The sequence below is a fragment of the Macaca nemestrina genome, chromosome 2, assembly GCF_043159975.1.
Source record: "Macaca nemestrina isolate mMacNem1 chromosome 2, mMacNem.hap1, whole genome shotgun sequence".
NCBI lineage: Eukaryota > Metazoa > Chordata > Mammalia > Primates > Cercopithecidae > Macaca > Macaca nemestrina.
This window is the reverse complement of record NC_092126.1, coordinates 169,245,052-169,259,169: the sequence shown is the minus strand read 5'-3', so window position 1 is coordinate 169,259,169 and position 14,118 is coordinate 169,245,052. Positions and strand designations below refer to the sequence as shown.

Here is a 14,118-nt window from a genome sequence, read left to right as displayed (position 1 = left end):
AAAAATGGGAGGGTAGGGGTGCTGGACAGCAAGTATTTGTGAAGTTCTCTTTTGATGGTTTCTATCTTTTCAGTGAAGTAGAAAGAAAGATTCTAAGTTGAGCGTAAGGATGGGAGAGGAGGTGTTAGAAATTTGAGAGAGGGAAAATATGAAATATTCCTGTACAGATATGGAAGAGTAAATGACAAGGAAACATTATATTTGCTGGGCAGCGTTAAGGGCCTCCTTGAGGGATCATGAATTTAAATTGAGAGTCATACATTTGCTTGTGTGTTTTTCTGCAGCCACATTCAGCTGGCACACAGGCATGAAATAGATGGGGAGTTGCATATGACCAGTACAGTTGAGATTTGTCAGGAGAGCAGAGTGAAGCCAGAGAAGGTCAACGGTGTTAAAGGCGCATGCAAGGAAATGATTAAAATCATTGTCCGTGGAATCTACACTATATAACGAAGTCAGCATATGAGAAGCTATGGGTAAAACCAATGAATTAGGGGTCCTAGTGGGCTTAAGGAATTGGTGTATTAGGGGTAACAAAGGGATTGAACTACTAAGACATTAGGCTGTGGTTGGAAAATGGAATGCTTGAAATTGAGATTGTGGAAGATTATAATTATTAGTAATTAAAAGATCAAAAATGTAGCCATGGGAATGAGCAGCTATGGCAGAGTGGTGTATCGATCATGAGAAGTTCAAAAAATTGAGAGGAGGTATTAGAGGGAGTGTGTATTTACACAGTGAATGACCAATAATTGTAATGGGGTAGAAATGGAAAAAGTGTTAGTGAGTTAGGGGCTAACGTTTTCAAGGAATTGGGAAACTTTCCTGGTAGACAACTGCATCAAGGGGGAGTTATGGGAACACCGAGCTTTTCTACTCCCTCCTCAATGTTTCCTCTCTCTCCATCTTTCCAGCTTATATAACTGGCATTACAAACTTTAATTTCTTAGACTAGATAACTACACATCACCTGTATCTTCCCTTTCTCCTCCCTATCCAAACTATCTCCAAGTCTTAAGAATTTCCAATTTTTTTTTTTCTGAGATGGAGTCTCACTCTGTTGCCCAGGCTGGAGTGCAGTCATGCCATCTCGGCCTACTACAACTTCCACCTCTCGGGTTCAAGCAGTTCTCCTGCCGCAGTCTCCTAAGTAGCTGAGATTACAGGCATGCACCACCGTCACACCTGGCTAATTTTTGTATTTTAGTAGAGACGAGGTTTCACTATGTTGGCTAGGCTGGTCTCGAACTCCTGACCTCAAACAATACGCCTGCCTTAGCCTCCCAAAGTGTTGGGATTACAGACATGAGCCACTGCGCCTGGCCTCCAATTTTGAATACTCTCCACTCTTCCCCTTTGGGGCCATCTCTACTCTAGCCTGTCATTATTTTATCACTCAGATTAATGTTCTTCATGACACTAATTGCTCTCTAAACTTAACTTGTTCATTTATTTGTTTGCTTTTTTGTTGGGGGGGAGGTGTCTGTTTTCCCTCATTAAATATAAATGTCATAAGGGGAAAAGTTTTGTTTAATTTGTGCCTGCAACATAATATGCCCTCAATAAATACTTTCAGGATGAATTTATAAATACCCCCCATAACATGCTGATGAATCCTTATATTCTCGGGTTCACACAACAGCTTTGCTTTACTATCCTACCACCTTCTCCCTCCTTTCCTGCTCAAACCATCCATTTCACCCAGTAAAGTCATTTCACTACTCCCGCAAAACACCATGTTCATTTCTATCCAGATAATTTCATCATATTTCTCCCTTGTTTATGTCTATTCCCCACATACCAATTCTTTGAGTCCCAGCTTAGGTCTTACTTGTTGGATGGTTTTTCCATGATTATCAAGAGGCCTGCTGATTTCTCCCGCCTCTAAAGTCCTGCTATCCCTAATAACATCAGCTGCTTTATATTTTCTAATTGTTTCATGTAAGTTATTCTTACCTTTTCACTTTAATATAGATTTTTTTGGCCTGAGGATCCTGACTTACATCTATAGTATACTCAGTAAAAACTAACATAGGGTAGGGCAGATAACAGGTATTCAAAGAATACTATGACCTCCTTGGATAGCTCCATAGACTTCCATCTTCCTCAACAAACATTTTCTACCTTTTATCCTGCTGTTAGCTAAATCTAACTGTTCTTCCTGCTCTGCTGATACTGTCTTCGAGACCAGAACCAACCTCTATGTCCACTACACAGAATTCTACACCCTTGCACTGCAATTCCCACAGCTAAATCGTTGTCATAGCCATTATTGTTCCTGGATTCTCTTGGCAATTTTAGCATATTCAAGGCATAGCTGCCAAGATCATCATCCTCCTTGATTGTTTTGATTCTTTATTTTTTAAATCCCTGCATTTTTTCCCATCAAACTTTAAGTGTTCCTGTGGGATTTGTTTTTCCTTGGCTCCATCCTTGGCCTGGTTCTTCTCTACTTTCTTATGTTCAGTCACTCGATTTGCCCTTTGTCTCATTTGAGGGTATCAGCTTTCACACCTTCTTTTAAACTACCTTGCATATTTAGAATATTTTCTCAAATAATATAAAATTTATAATATTTATGAATAAATGACACAATGCCAAGATATTCTGTCTCTTCTTTCAAATAACATCTGAAGATGCACCTGCACTAGTGAGTTCTATATTTAAGATATTGAATAAGTATCATTCACCCATCTGCTTTCATTCTGTCCTGCATTTTTTAGGACCTGCTTCAGAGTTGTATTGTGAGGTCTTTTGGACGGGGAACTGTCTGGCATAGTTCACAAAACGGCCTTTGCTCTGTATATTCATGTTCCTTTGACAAATAATAATTAATAATAATAGCCCACTGTGCATTTTTACATTCCACTCATAAATCCCTGGAAAAAGAAAAACTAACAACCAGGGATTATAATAGAAACACAGAAACAAAACTAACCTCTTACCAGGTTTTGCTACAGTTAACATATACTTCCATAGACCTATATTCTAACAAATAATTACCTACTTAAGTCATTTGTAAATTGTTCCTTTGCCAACATTATGTATAATAGCAAATGCCTACGTGGTTTATAGGACAGGGAAAACAACTAGAACATTACAGCTATGTGGGGGATCAGTGCAAAAGCAGCAAAATAAGAGGTTTACTCTGTTGGGTGCACAGTTTGGAAGAATTAGTCTCACAAGTAGAACTACTTGACAGAATATATGCCTGCTCTCCAGCTCCCCCTTCACCCCCCTCCAGATAGTTTTTCAATAATGGAAGAAGACTTACTTTCTTTTTTTCAAATCCAGGTGGGAAGTGTATCATTTTGCGTGAAAAATCTGTTTTTCTTTGAACATAACAAATGGTCTGATTGAAGCTGCTCTATGAAAACGGCAGTGTATCTAACGAGGGAGGGTGGGAACTATAGTTTAATGGGTGGAGCACCTCCACATTTAGCTGCAGATGAGCCACATTTAACTTTTTTAAAAAAATTTAAATTTAAAAAATAAAAGAAGGCCAAAATGTAATGAGTGTCTTGTTACTACAGTGGCCACTAGATGGCAGGTCCAAAAAATCTGATTGGAGCCTGACAGGAGGGCAAATTTTAGGAAGCAGATTGTTTCTGGCACTCAATCCAGCGTTGGTTCATCAATAAGCCTTGGCAGTTTGCTAAAATATCAGGTGGATAAGACAATATCCACGTTATTTCACAGGACTGAAGGGGGCAGGAAGCCCTTTGGTATCTAGGTTTGTAGAGTACTGTCATCACATACTCACACATCCAGATACTGCTACATCTTTGGACTTCTGTCCACAGACATTCTAGGAGCTGGTTTTTATATATGTTCAGCTGTATTCCATTATCTAATGGTCTGTGCAATACTGAGACATAATCTCAGGAGTGTAAAAGGTAGTTGTCTAATCTGCCTCCATGGAAACAAATGAAGGATGCTGTCAGGCTAGGGTAAGGGTACATATAGCTGTACTATATTTAACAACATATAGTTACCAGTAATTGCAACTTCATGTTAAATATGTGTATTTCCTATACTGGAGGTTGACCATATATTCATGTTTTGAAAAAGAGAATGTTGATATATAAGAGACTTATTATTTAATAGAATAAAATAACTAAGGCCTATGATTAATAATGAAATGAGTAAATTTAGAACAAATTATTTGTTGTACACAGTAGAGTTTTCATTTTCTTTTACTGTGATGGGAGACTTCTAGAAGTGGGTCTTATAAGACTATAAATAAGTCATTCTTGGGCCAATTATTCTGAAGATAGATTGTGTCTTTCCCTTCATAATTTTTTTTATTTTGGTTACTAGATTATCCTGATAAAAGTGATTTAACTACATGGACACTGCGTACTTTTCTTTATAAGAACTGACCTTATGATTTTTAAAAGTAGAGAATCACAAGCTCTGAGATAATTTATCATTCTCAGTAAAGAATATGTGTTCTAGAGTCAAATTTATTTTTGTACAAGAGCTGTGACATGCATTTTGATATACATTTAAGCATCTATGCCAATTAAAATGTTATAACAATAAAAGCAACAAAAACTCAATTATAGCCACACAACTCAGTCATCACTCACCTTTTGTTCCCTTTTTCTTTGAAAATTTAGATAGAATAATGGTAAACATGTTAATTTCATCTATTCTTGCTCTGTGTATTTGGATTGTGAAATGTCTACATGAGACACAGGAAGAAGAGGGCACTGGTCTTCAAGATAAAAAACAAAAAAAAATTTTCCTAAAGAAGAAATATGGGCTATATTGAATTATGACAGAAGATGTTTTAAATCAGTACTGTTTTTCTTTAGTTTAAAGTAAAATTTAAAATGAGATGACTGAAATAATTTACGATAAAATATCATGGTTATTTCTACATATTTAAGGATTAAAAATGCTCAAACTTATACTTTCCTCACAGAAAGAGCACTGAAATGGGAAACTGAGAGGTCTGGGTTCTATTCTGATTTGATAGTGACTCACTGTGTGAGATGCAGAGAGCATGACCTCCCCAGGCTCCTCACTTCTGAAATGGGAGGGTTTTGAGGACAAAGTCTCTCTCTGCTTTAACATTCAATATCCAAGTAAGCAAACTGCTACGTATTGCAGGTTTTTCTTTTCCTCAGAAATAGACTAATTTCCTCAGATGAAAGAAAAATATTGTTAAGAAGCTGATGTTGAAAGCTAACATGTCCCTGCCAACATTGTAGGCTCTACCCATGCAGGTGAAGCTAGAACTGGTTCTTCCTTCAATCCCCCTTTTCCCTATTCTGCAGCACTCTTCCATGTACTCCCCCATCGTCTTTAAGTCTAAATTCTACCTGAGAGGTCCTCTGTGACCCCTAGGTAGTTACTTGCTAATTATTGCTAATTATTTGATAACTGTTTTACTTTTCCTCTTGAGCACATAGCTAAGCTCCATTTCCCAGACTTCTCTGCAGATAGCTATGGCCCTGTGACCCAATTCTGGTGAGTAGGATGTCGGTGGAAGTGACATATGCTGCCCCAAGCCTGGTCTATTAAAAGTTCCTGTGTAATCATTGCTCTTTCTTCACCAGATTTCTGGCTGGATGTCACACCCACAGCAACCTTGGAAGCTATGTACTGGGTCAACCTGGGTCCCTGACCAGTTTTACATAAGCAAGAGAGAAACTTATGTTGAAACACTGAGATTTGGGAATGTGCATATTATAAAAACTAATGTTACCTTAACTACGACTGTTTCCTAAACCAGAAATTTGTTCTCCTTCCAAGACATTATGTTTCTTTTACCACATTTTCCACCCTTAATAATTTATTTACTGATATGTAAGCTGCTTGAGGATAGTACATTTGTTTCACTAGTGTCCCCACAGAACTCTAGGTAGTTGAATGAATTCAGAATAGAACATAGCTAGTTTGGAAATTATAGAAGATACAGAAGGTAGTAAAAGCAGTTTGATTTTTAAAAATTCTAGCTTTGTGTTTTATCCTATAATATTTAGGTAGAAGGTAGGGATGATGGGTTGGGGTTTTGTTAGTTTGGAAATGTATTGTGACAACCATAGCCTTTTAATATATTTTGTGTACTACATCCCCAATAAACATATTTTCCAAATAATGTGTAAACTAAACACAATTATGTGCTATATAATGACGTTTTAGTCAACAGTGGACCACATGTCTGACTGTAGTCCTGTAAGATTATAAGAGAACTGAAAAATTCCTAATGCCTAGTGATGTCATAGCCATCATAACATAATAGCACAATCACTTTTTAAAACATAAATTTAGTGTAGCCTAAATGTACAGTGCTTATAAAGTCTACAGTAGCATACAGTAATGTCCTAGGTATTCACATTCACTGATCACTCACTCGTTCACTCACCCAGAGTAACTTCTATCTCCAAGATCCATTCATTGTAAGTGCCCTATAAAGGCGCACACTTTTGATCTTTTATGCTTTGTTTGTACTACACCTTTTCTATGTTTAGATACATGAAGACTTGCCATTCTGTTATAATTACTTACAGTATTCAGTACAGTAACATGCTGTATAGGTTTGAAGCCTAAAAGCAACAGGCTACATCATATAGCCTAGGTGTGTAGTAAGCTCTATCATCTAGGTTTGTGTAAGTACACTCTATATTGTTCAAACAATGATGAAATTGCCTAATGATGCATTTTTCAGAATGTATTCCTTTTGTTGAGCAATGTGTGACTACATTTTGAAAAGTTAAAATAATACTAAAGGAAGGGACAAGTGAAGAGCCAACTTGAGAAATCTAAGAACTAGGTAAGTTTTAAAAAGCCCTTTTAGTTACATAGGGTTTCTAACATCATTACCACCTATGAAATTACAGGTATTAAATTCTATCTCAAAATGATCACCGCCCTTTTGATACTTTACTCTCAGTGTCATGGTTGACCTATTTTGGGTCAAGTTTATTGGACATTTTCAGTTTCATTTTTAATTCTCCTCATCCCTGCCCCTCCCTGAAATACTTCACCCCTGGTTTCCTTAATAATACTGGCCTAATTTCCCTATTCTCTATCTTTAGTTTTCTCTCCTCGTTTGTTTGGCTCCTCTTTCTCATCTATTCTTTAAGTATTAGAATTCCCTAGTGTTCTGCTCTGAGTTTTTCTTTCTCTCATAATTTTTCCTTGAGTCATCTCATCTAGTCTTACAGCTTCACCTACTACTTCCTCACAAATAACTCCCGACTCTTGACCTTTAGTGCAGACCTTTCTTTGGAGCTTCAAACCTGTATTGCCTGTAGTATCCTGGGCATTTTAAGAAAATCTAAATATTTTGTGCCACCTTAAATTCAAGTCCCAAACCAAAAGCAATCCTTGCAAGGCAAACATTCTTCCTCCTGTGTTCTGGCTCTTGGTAGATGACATCAATTTAGAAACATTAAATTCTCCTTTTCTTTCTTTCGTGTCCCTTATCTAAATCATCCAATTAAGTTCTAAATCCTATAGTGTTTTTATAGTCCATTTGAGATTTTAGCCTAAGTTTGAGGACTACATAAGTGAAGACAGATGAAAAATAGGACTTCTTTTAACTGTGTGTCAGAGAATTACTACTACAAATTTCTTTACACAAATATGTAAAAAAGGCAAACCATACAGCATTTACAAAAAGACTTTCATACCCTTCCATCATACCAGAGTTCCATTATCAGCCTGAAGAGAACCAGGAGAGCTGTCCTGAGAGGGAGTTTTCTCACAATCAGACCAGTTTGAAACAAAATACAATCAATGGAAAGAAAGATTTTTGGAGAGGGGAGAGAAGCTTTGCTTGCTGCCAGTACTTTGGTAACCACTGCAAAAGAAAAGTTTAAAAAATGACCCTGGCTGGCAAGATGGCTGAATAGGAACAGCTCCCGTCTGCAGCTCCCAGCAAGAGCGATGCAGAAGGCGGGTGATGGCTGCATTTCAAACAGAGGTACCTGAATCTCACTGGGACTGGTTAGACAGTGAGTGCAGCCCACAGAGGGCAAGCCAAAGCAGGGTGGGCCGTTGCCTCACCTGGGAAGCGCAAGGGGTTGGGGAATTCCCTCCCTTAGCCAAGGGAAGCCATGAGGACTGTGCCATGAGGTACGATGCACTCTAGCCCAGATACTATGCTTTTTTCATGGTCTTCACAACCTGCAGACTAGGAGATTCCCTCAGGTGCCTACATCACCGGGGTCCTGGGTTTCAATAACAAAACTGGGCGGCTGTTTGGGCAGACACCGAGCTAGCTGCAGGAGTTATTTTTCATCCCCCAGTGGCACCTGGAATGCTAGTGAGACAGAACTGCTCACTCCCCTGGAAAGGGGGCTGAAGCCAGGGAGCCAAGTGGTCTAGCTCAGCGGATCCCACTCCCACAGAGTCAAGCAAGCTAAGATCCACCGGCTTGTTAAGGGCAGCCAGAGAGAAAGGTCAGGTTACCGACAAAGGGCAACCCATCAGATTAACAGTAGGTCTCTCTGCAGAAACCCTACAAACCAGAAGAGAGTGGGGGCCAATATTCAACCTTCTTAAAGAAAAGAATTTTTAACCCAGAATTTCATATCCAGCCAAACTAAGCTTCATAAACAAAGGAGAATTAAAATCCTTGACAGACAAGAAAATGCTGAGAGATGTTGCCACCACTAGGCCTGCCTTATAACAGCTTCTGAAGGAAGCACTAAATATGGAAAGAAAAAACTGGTACCAGCCACTGCAAAAATATACCAAATTGTAAAGACCATTGACACTATGAAGAAACTGCATCAACTAATGGGCAACATTACCAGCTAGCATCATAATGACAGGCTCAAATTCACACATAACAGTATTAATCTTAAATGTAAATGGGCTAAATGTCCCAATTAAAAGACACAGACTGGGCTGGGCGCAGTGGCTTACACCTGTAATACCAGCACTTTGGGAGGCCAAGGTGGGCGGATCACAAGGTCAGGAGGTCGAGACCATCCTGGCTAACACAGTGAAACCCTGCCTCTACTAAAAATACAAAAAATTAGCCGGGCGTTGTGGCGGGCGCCTGTAGTCCCAGCTGCTCGGGAGGCTGAGGTGGGAGAATGGTGTGAACCTGGGAGGTGGAGCTTGCAGTGAGCCAAGATCACGCCACTGCACTCAGGCCTGGGCGAAGGAGTGAGACTCCTTCTCAAAAACAAACAAACAAACAAACAAACAAAAAAACCCAAAAAAACACATGCAGACTGGCACATTGGATAAAGAGTTAAGACCCATCAGTGTGCTGTATTCAGGAGACCTACCTCATGTACAAAGACACACATAGGCTCAAAATAAAGGAACGGAGGAATATTTACCAAGCAAATGGAAAGTAAAATAAAAGCAGGGGTTGCAATCCTAGTCTCTGATAAAACAGACTTTAAACCAACAAAGATCAAAAAAGACAACAAAGGGCATTACATAATGGTAAAGGGATCAATGCAACAAGAAGAGCCAACTATCCTAAATATATATGTACCCAATAAAGGGGCACTCAGATTCATAAAGCAAGTTCTTAGAGACCTACAAAGAGACTTAGACTCCCACACAATAATAGTGGGCGACTTTAACACCTCACTGTCAATATTAGACAGATCAACGAGACAGAAAATTAACAAGGCTATTCAGGACTTGAACTCAGCCCTATGACCAAGTGGACCAAATAGACATCTACAGAACTCTCTACCCCAAATCAACAGAATATACTTTCTTCTCAGCACCACATCGCACTTACTCTAAAATCGACCACATAATTGGAAGCAAAACACTCCTTAGCAAATGCAAAAGAACGGAAATCATAACAAATAGTCTCTCAGACCACAGTGCAATCAAATTAGAAGTCAGGATTAAGAAACTCACTCAAAACTGCACAGCTACATGGAAACGGAACCACCTGCTCCTGAATGACTCCTGGGAAAATAGCAAAATTAAGGCAGAAATAAATAAGTTGTTTGAAATCAATGAGAACAAAGACACAATGTACCAGAATCTCTGGGACACAGCTAAAGTAATGTTTAGAGGGAAATTTATAGCACTAAACGCCCACAGGAGAAAGCACAAAAGATCTAAAATTGACACTCTAACATCACAATTAAAAGAACTAGAGAAGCAAGAGCAAACAAATTCAAAAGTTAGCGGAAGAGAAGAAATACCTAAGATCAGAGCAGAACTGAAGGAGACAGACACATGAAAAATCCTTCAAAAAATTGATGAATCTAGGAGCTGATTTTTTGAAAAGATTAACAAAACAGACCACTAGCCAGACTAATCAAGAAGAAAAAAGAATCAAATAGACACAATAAAAAATGATAAAGGGGATATCACCACTGATCCCACAGAAATACAAACTACCATCAGAGAATACTATAAACACCTCTATGCAAATAAACTAGAAAAGTTAGAAGAAATGGATAAATTCCTGGACACATACATTCTTCCAAGACTAAACCAGGAGTAAGTCGAATCCCTGAATAGACCAATAACAAGTTCTGAAATTGAGGCAGTAATTAATAGCCTACCAACCAAAAAAAGCCCAGGACCAGACAGATTCACAGCTGAATTCTACCAGAGATACAAAGAGGCGCTGGTACCATTCCTTCTGAAACTATCCCAAACCATAGAAAAAGAGGGACTCCTCCCTAACTCATCTTATGAGTTCAGCATCATTCTGATACCAAAACCTGGCAGAGTCACAACAAAAAAAGAGAATTTCAGGCCAATATCCCTGATGAACATCTATGTGAAAATTCTCAATAAAATACTGGCAAACCAAATCCAGCAGCACAGCAAAAAGCTTATCCACCATGATCAAGTTGGCTTCATACTTGGGATGCAATGCTGGTTTAACATACACAAATCAATAAATGTAATCCATCACATAAACAGTTTAGAACCAATGACAAAAGCCACATGATTATCTCAATAGATGCAAAAAAGGCCTTTGATAAGATTCTACACCCTTTATGCTAAAAACTCTCAATAAACTAGGTATTGATGGAACATATCTCAAAATAGAGCTATTTATGACAAACCCACAACCAATGTCATACTGAATGGGCAAATGCTAGAAGCATTCCCTCTGAAAACCAGCACAAGACAAGGATGCCTTCTCTTGTGACTCCTATTCCAACATAGTATTGGAAGTTCTGGCCAGGGCAATCAGACAAGAGAAAGAAATAAAGAGTATTCAAATAGGAAAAGAGGAAGTCAAATTGTCTCTGTTTGCAGATGACATGATTGTATATTTAGAAAACTCCAACATTTCAGCTCAAAATCTCCTTAAGCTGATAAGCAACTTCAACAAAGTCTCAGGATACAAAATCAGTGTGCAAAAATCACAAGCATTCCTATACACCAATAATAGACAAACAGGGAGCCAAATCATGAGTGAACTCTCATTCACAATGGCTACAAAGAGAATAAAATACCTAGGAATATAACTTACAAGGGATGTGAAGACCTCTTCAAGGAGAACTACAAACCACTTCTCAAGGAAATAAGAGAGGACACAAACAAATGGAAAAGCATTCCATGCTCATGGATAGGAAGACTCAATATTGTGAAAATGGCCATTCTGCCCAAAGTAATTTATAGATTCAATGCTATCCCCATCAAGCTATCATTGATTTTCTTCACAGAATTAGAAAAAAACAACTTTAAATTTCATATGGAACAAAAAAGAGCCTGTATAGCCAAGACAATCCTAAGCAAAAAGAACAAAACTGGAGGCATCACGCTACCTGACTTCAGACTATACTACAAGGCTACAGTTACCAAAACAGCATGGTACTGGTACCAAAACAGATACATAGACCAATGGAACAGAAAGAGGCCTCCAAAATAATGCCACACATCTACAACCATCTGATCTTTGACAAACCTGACAAAAACAAGAAATGGGGAAAGAATTCTCTATTTAATAAATGGTGTTGGGAAAACTGGCTAGCCATATGCAGAAAACGAAACTGGACCCCTTCCTTACACCTTATACAAAAATTAACTCGAGATGGATTGAAGACCTAAATGTAAGACCTAAAACCATAAAAACCCTATAAGAAAATCAAGGCAATACCATTCAGGACATAGGCACGGGCAAAGACTTCATGACTAAAACACCAAAAGCAATGGCAACAAAAACCCGAAATAGACAAATGGGATCTAATTAAACTAAAGAGCTTCTGCACAGCAAAAGAAACTATCATCAGAGTGAACAGGCAACCTACAGAATGGGAGAAAATTTTTGCAATCTACTCATCTGGCAAAGGGCTAATATCCAGAATCTACAAGGAATTTAAACAAATTTACAAGAAACAAACAACCCCATCAAAAAGTGGATGAAGGATATGAACAGAAACTTCTCAAAAGAAGATATTTATGTGGTCAACACACATATGAAAAAAAGCTCATCATCACTGGTCATTAGAGAAATGCAAATCAAAATCACAATGAGATACCGTCTCACACCAGTTAGAATGGCTATCATTAAAAAGTCAGGAAACAACAGTTGCTGGAGAGGATGTGGAGAAATAGGAACACTTTCACACTGTTGGTGGGAGTGTAAATTAGTTCAACCATTCTGGGAGAGAGTGTGGTGATTCCTCAAGGATCTAGAACAAAAAATGCCATTTGACCCAGCAATCCCATTACTAGGTATATACCCAAAGGATTAGAAATCATTCTGTTATAAAGACACATGCACATGCATGTTTACTGCAGCACTATTCACAATGGCAAAGACTTGGAACCAACCCATATGCCCATCAATGATAGACTGGATAAAGAAAATGTGGCATATATACACCATGGAATACTATGCAGCCATTAAAAAAGGATGAGTTTATTTCCTTTGCAGGGACATGGATGAAGCTGGAAACCATCATTCTCAGTAAACTAACATAGGAACAGGAAACCAAACATCGCATGTTCTCACTCATAAGTGAGAGTTGAACAATAAGAACTCATGGACACAGGAGGAGAATGTCACACACTGGGGCCTTTCGGGGAGGGATAGCATTAGGAGAAATACCTAATGTAGATGACGGGTTGATATGTGCAGCAAACCACCATGGCACATGTACACCTATATAATAAACCTGCACATTCTGCATATATATCCCAGAACTTAAAGTATAATAGTAATTTAAAGAAATGACCCTAATGGCTAAACCTATAGAAACTCTAGCTAGGCCTGTGGCTTCTATTCTTTCATGGGTATAATTACAAAGGCTCAAATTTATTTTAAGTGTTACATTTTTCATTGACATTGAAATGAGACTCTCTTCTTGTCTAATTAGCTGCTTTGATTTCTTTGCCCTAAAAATCATTCTTCAATGTTTTCCACAATTCTTCTACCTTTAACTTACTATATAGTATCTGTGGTCCTTTTTCTTTCCCCAGTGTGATATATTTATCATCTATTACTCAAACCTCCTCTTTTGCTTTCTCCCTTTGCACCACCAGCTCTAACATCTTAAATTTTCATTTGACATACTGCTTACCTAAATTATTTCATGTGTGTTCCCATCCATGGAAATTCATTTTTGTGTGACATAAATCCCTACCCTATTCTATTTCACAGTAATAAAACTTTATACTGAATTGCCAGAGAGATAGGTAACCAACCACGCAGTTTAAATTAAGTGCAAGATACACATGTTTGAATATTCTGCTCTCTGTCTAAGATGTGTAGAGACAGGTCCTGTTTGTGTCTGAGCATTCTGTCATCTTATTCAAACTGTTGGAGTTAAATCACCTAAGAACTGTTTTCTCACTTTGATTCAAAAGTAACTTCTGCTATGCAAAAAAGCACAGTTATGAAATAATATGTGCATTAAAAAATCTCATAAATAATGATTAGAGTCGCATTCAGTCTGTGAAAGGAGTAGCTCCATGACTTGAGTACATGCCAATGAGATTAGAACTCATCCGGGGCTGGCATTCTCATTGATTGTTGTCCCTCTGTACCTTCAATGGTTTCCAGTCCTTGTCCAAGTTAACCTTTGCTAGTTGTTGTAGCCATGGTAAATATCCTGTTTATTGGATTTTATTAGCATTTTAAATTTTGACATTTGGAAAAGCACAATCCTCCTTCTTTTTCATCCTGTCATTTTTAATGTATAAGTGTCC

At 38.2% G+C, this 14,118-nt stretch overlaps 1 protein-coding gene across 46 annotated transcripts in view; it reads right to left on the bottom strand.

Annotated features, from left to right (window-relative positions):
- LOC105470366 (zinc finger and BTB domain containing 20) overlaps positions 1-14,118 on the bottom strand; it is an 814,500-nt gene that overhangs the window by 193,711 nt on the left and 606,671 nt on the right. Inside the window, exon 5 of one of the 46 annotated variants that reach the window (XM_071089320.1) lies at positions 9,853-9,903. The exons of the other annotated variants lie outside the window; for them this stretch is intronic. The gene's annotated coding sequence lies outside the window, so the exon portion shown is untranslated. The remainder of the gene's footprint in view (positions 1-9,852; positions 9,904-14,118) is intronic. 46 annotated transcript variants of the gene reach the window in all.